The sequence below is a fragment of the Aphis gossypii genome, chromosome 2, assembly GCF_020184175.1.
Source record: "Aphis gossypii isolate Hap1 chromosome 2, ASM2018417v2, whole genome shotgun sequence".
NCBI classification, from domain to species: domain Eukaryota; kingdom Metazoa; phylum Arthropoda; class Insecta; order Hemiptera; family Aphididae; genus Aphis; species Aphis gossypii.
The window spans coordinates 78,712,019-78,718,018 of NC_065531.1; positions in this window are offsets into that span (position 1 = coordinate 78,712,019).

Genomic DNA, 6,000 nt, shown 5'->3' on the forward strand with positions numbered 1-6,000 from the left:
CCACCGCTTATAGCGTTGTGAACTTCTATTGTTTCTTGAAATTATTCAAACATTTTTTGAGTATTTTTTCTCATTATATTAGAGCAGTAAGCAAAAATGACGATATCAAAACAATCGACAATACGTGGACGAAAACACTTAAGCCGTAGAATGTAAACCCGTATTTGGACCGTATATTATGTGTTTGTATACTGTAGTACCTTAAAATTTATGTGTGACATTATTTGTGAGGATTGCATTTAAGAACGGTACCTACGCACCTAATCCTCGCCAACCGTACAAAAATTTGAAACCCTGCCTGGCTAGAGGAAAAAACACTATTATGTTTTCGAAATAATTCGCATAGATTATATTGTACATTTAAAACGACGCATTAAACGACTGTAGTTTGTAAAACTCGTACAGCAGACGGTTTTGTTTCCGAAAGGAAACTTTCCTGGAAGTCGCAGAATATCGATCGACTCATCGCACACGCACACACATAGAAACTATAATGTGTAATGTATACGCAGTACGCACGAAGCACTGTCCCGTGTCACGCCACTTAGTTTTGTTTATTGTTGACAAATGGAATAGTATAACTCTTACAGACAACAGGCGTATTATACGCGCACGCCCTTGAAATTGAAAATAAAAGGGAATCTCGTTGTATAATAATTATGCAATTTAAAAAAAGAGTGTTTCTGTATTTTTATCCGTTTTTTGACGTCGTTATATTATGTTAAAAATATTTTTATCGTCAAGTATCGGAGAAAAATATTCGTAGGCGGTCTATGTATGTATAAATTATAATATACATACGCGATGGTAAAAGAAAAACAAATTATTAATGATCGAAATACACACTATCATTACGCAACATCAGTTACCTACGAATATAAAATGTATCGTTGAAAACGTTTGGCATCTGTAAATTGTTATATTTATTTATCATTAAGCCCGTAGATAGTGTTTGTGTCTATATTCATCGTCCGAAAAAAAAACGTAGATACAATACACGTTGAGCCGCGATAATCAGCGTATGACTTTCTGTATAATCTATTTTTTTCATGTATATATATAGTTGAACGTGTTGAAAGAAACCAAAGTTAATAGTGTACTTATAAAAGTGTTTTTTATATTATTATATAATTATCTTCTCATTGCACATTCGGGAGTGTACGTAAATTGCCTAGATTTTACTCCTCGTTTTCATGGTCGCTTAAATATATTGTGCCACAGGAAATAATTGTTATGAACCGTTTAGATTAAGTACTAACGTGTTATTATTATGTTATTATTCTATTAACTTTATTGGTATAATTGTGCAAAGTAATGTGCATTAATATTCACACGGGTACGGCAAAGCAATAAATATTTACGTACGCAACTGACAAAAACATGGGTAAAAATTATTCTCGATCTGTATTTATATACGATTTCAAAGTTATTTTTTATTTGATTTCAAGTCTTTTCGACGAATTTTTATTTTGAAAACCGAATTGCGAATAAAGTTTTACATTTTTACAATAATAAAAGTATAAACTTTGACAAAACTCTGCACTATAAACTCAATGCCGCTATACTTGGCTTTAAAAATCCTCAAATATATTTTAGCACAGTTCTGCGTTTCGATTCCATTTGTGAGATTACGAAAACAAACAGCTGTATACATTTATTATGGATACTATTATACACCTTTACAATGGTTTTCGATTTGAAATAAATAAAAAAGAAACCTTTTGAAAAATTACTTTCTATACATAAATAATATTTTAGTCATCGAAATAAAGTTTTATATTTTTCATTTTCGTTTTTTACGTTATTGTATATCTTTAATGCTCACAATTCACTGATTTCTTTCGCGAATCCATTTATTGCGATTTCGTTTCGGCCGACTAATTTGTATTAATATTACTTTTTTTTTACCTATACTTTTACAGTCTTATACATAATATCATAACAATCATAAAATATATAAACGACGAGATACATTAATGTTTGTAACCATTGCGTATGTGTAATTATTTTGTTTTTTTTTACAACCGACTAGACATTATCGCATCCGAAGATTACAAGAGAATTTATACTCGAAAACGCACACTTTTAGGTTTTATTATTTATTGCAGCCTTACACATTTTTATTGCTTATCGCGTTTTTCATTCCGAAACGCGACACTCGATATATATTATATTATTTATCGAGCAATGCATGTATATATATAAATATAGGACATATTAAGTGAACAGATAATATTTCGATTCGATTATATACTTTATCCTGACGTGTAATATAATTACGAGCGAATAAGATGAACAGTTCAAACACTTCAAACGATAGCTATTCCAAATAATTTTAATCAGACGGTATCCATTTCGATTCATTTCAGCGTATTACACAAAGAAAGTATATCAGATTCACGACAGCTATCAAAACCATGACTTTCGGTAAACCGAAACGGAATTGAAATCATCATCAATGTTTCGATAAGTTATAATGATTTCTGTACAACGAAATCGGTTGATAAATTTTCGCACCGCACAATTTGCCACGCTTGATTTTGATTTAAACATTGATTATGTTAATTCCGTGACAGAATTTACAATATACACTACGATGACTGATGAATAGATACTGTAACATAATGATATTCGCACTGGCTCGTGAATAGTACCTAGTTATGATTTACGATACTCGATGGTTTGAGTTTCGAAAATGCTTAAATCATCATAACAAAATCGGAAGGCATGAAAAACCACATCACTACTGGTGCGTTTTAATCATTATAAATCAAAGATAAATTTGCGACAACGAAACTCGTTACCAATTCAAATCAACCTTCATTATTTCTTAACGGGCGATGCAGGAATACCTACTAATTAGTTTAGACGTAGGTTTATTGACAATTTGTCACAAATACATGTTTAGCGTTACATATTCATTCTTGTAAATAACTAAAAATATTGAAGACCCTAAATATATGTTTTATCGTCGGTGTATTATTTTTTAATAATAACAACAATAAATGTACCTATACAAACGCTCATGCCCGACATAAAGTGGGGCACGCCTAACGCACCGAAAACCCTTTATTATAATATACTAATAATATTATAATACGCAAAAAACGTACATCGGAGCAGTACTGCGCGTAGTCGTGTCGGGTACGTTACACGGGAAATTTCGAGGGGAACCAATTTTGTTTTTTGTCTGTGTGTGTGTATCAAATAACCGAAAATCCTTTGTACGTTATACTGCGCAATACACTATAGCGGTGGTGATGAGTCTGCGTTGCAGAGATCGTTTTTCATGCCGTTTTCATCTCTACGCCTCAAAAATATCCATATATTAAATTATAGCTACCCCGCCCGAGCGAAAAAATGACTGTACAAAAACGTGCGAAGCGAACTGCACGTCGCGAGTTATAGCTAAACGCGATCGAAACTATAATGCAATATTTAAATTGCAATTTACCACGCGTAGATGCTGCGGCTTATAGTAAATACGTTTATTGCACTGAAAGTATAGATGCTTATGATAAATACAATTTTTTATGGGGGTAGGGTTATTGGTAAAATGTAAAAACATTTCCCCTACAAACATGCAGACCAAATTACGCCACTGATATTATATTATGCGTATACCCTCGGGATTTTCGTACATATTTTCCGCGTCTATACGACTATACGGCACCTAAACGATGATAATTTATAATTTATTTAAATACAACACACACATATATTATTAATTTTCACTATATATATAATATATTAAACCACGTACGACAGACTCGTGGTTTGCGGCGGCGGCGGCGGCGGCGGGCTCATCGACGCCGCTCAGCTCGGACTACTACGCAAAAACCCCGCACGACCCTACCGCTCGTAAACGCCGCCGCCCGATCGATGCGTGTCGGTCCGCACGGAGGTATACGCAGTACACAATATGGCCGTGTCCTTGACATTGAACGAGATTCGTTTATTTCCCCTTCGTTTCGAACGCACACGCACATCTTACACACATATAGAGGTATAAATACGTGTACACCAGAGCACTGTGCCACTGCACATCGTATGCCTACATCGTAATGGCGACCGAGACGTATAATTATAATTTGTGTGTACGCACGAGACATGTCCGAAACTGGAATCGTCTTATTCGCTTTGGACGTCGATTTTTGCCATTATTATTATTTCCGATACAGCTATACAGTTGTTACGTATACGTTTTTTAGAAAATTATTGTCGTTCCACATCGTCTTCTCAAAACACTCTGTATTTAGATAATATAGTATAGATGCAGTGCGTCTACTGCACGGATGAGTATGAACTGAAGCGTCTGTAGCTTAAGTCGCCCTACCCCCTCTGTATATAGCCAACACTTATAAACGTTGAGAATATTTCATGTTTGGCTACAAGTTATCCACCTATACGACGCGTAGGAAGCATAAATAATGAGTAATGACGTACGTCATCATGTACGTCGTGTATACGATGAATATCTTGGATTCGAGTATATAGGTATTATACTTGTTTCCCCCCATCTTCATCTATGCGGGTACAAACAAACTATACAAGAGTTAAAACTTCCACCATCATAATATTATTGCAAATACAAGCGCTATATAGTGCCAGTCTGACTTCTATATGATTCAAGACCTTCGCGACTATACACGACAAAAAATCTACAAGTATACACTGCGAACATCGAATATGACTGCAGTAAACGATTGTCAATATAATATAATAATTATTGTAATGTACCTATGGGCGATATCATTATTATAGTTGTATCTATATATTGTAAATAAAAAATGTATAGTATGTTTTACAGTCGATAAAAACACTGCAGCACGCTTCCTATAATAGTATACAATCGAAATACCGAAAACTGCACGACATTTTACGTATGAATAATGTAAATAGTATAATTAATATTTATGTATAGCCATGCGATGGCTCAGTGGCACGAGAAAGTCCAATGTCACTTTTCAGTCAATAGTTTTGGAAACATTTTTTACTTATAAATCTCACTTGTATATAAGGTGATCGACGCATTTATTATTTATCACTGATTGTTTTGAAAATTACAATTTTTTTTTTTTTTTTTTTTAATTATTTTTGATTTCTGAAAAATATATGTATATATATTATATATTGTTTTAATATATTTTTAAGTACTAACATTTGTAATTTCATATTCTAACTAATTAACTACTCTTTCGAAATTTTAATTTTAGTCTAAAAAAGTAAAATATATATTATTATCATTCGATTTATATGTTATCTACCAGAAATATTCCGTTTCGAAATCGGCATACGTGCACCAAATCACGGAATTGTGCCTAAACATATATTCTACGATACGAAGGTATTATATTATGAAAGAAGGTGTGTTTTTCGGTGAACTTTTGTGCATTATACGTAAATTACACTTCGTATATATTTATTATTTTAAGTTTAAAGTTATATTAAACGCGCACGTCAAAATAAAAGGCCAAACCAGCCGAGGTCGTGGTTTTTTGTTTGCCGCAAATGTGTATCCGAGACTTTATATATTATTCAGACGGCCGCACGGTTAGTGTTATATATTTAGCTAATTTACTACATATTTATACGCGTGCTAGTGATAAAACGTGAACCCACGATAACAAATTTACGAAAAAAAAACTTAGTCGACAAAATATAATATAAGATTTAATTTCATTAAATTTCGTCGAACAAAAAACAGGAGCTAAACTCACGGCCATCGAACAAAAAAAAAAAAAACGCGTAGATATAATATTAAAAATTATAATTATAATCTTCTCAAAATCTATAGGTTATAGCTGTTGTAGTTACACGTAACGCGTGCATTTCGCGTGTTTCTCGTCTCGATTTACCTACAACTCGTGTACTATTTAATGGCAGTTGATAAACCTATAATATGTACGAGTTCATCATCGTGATAGGCGTAAAATTGATGAGACAGCGATTGACGTTCGCTGCTGGTTAGGGGTTCAAAAGAGGTGTTTACTGACTACT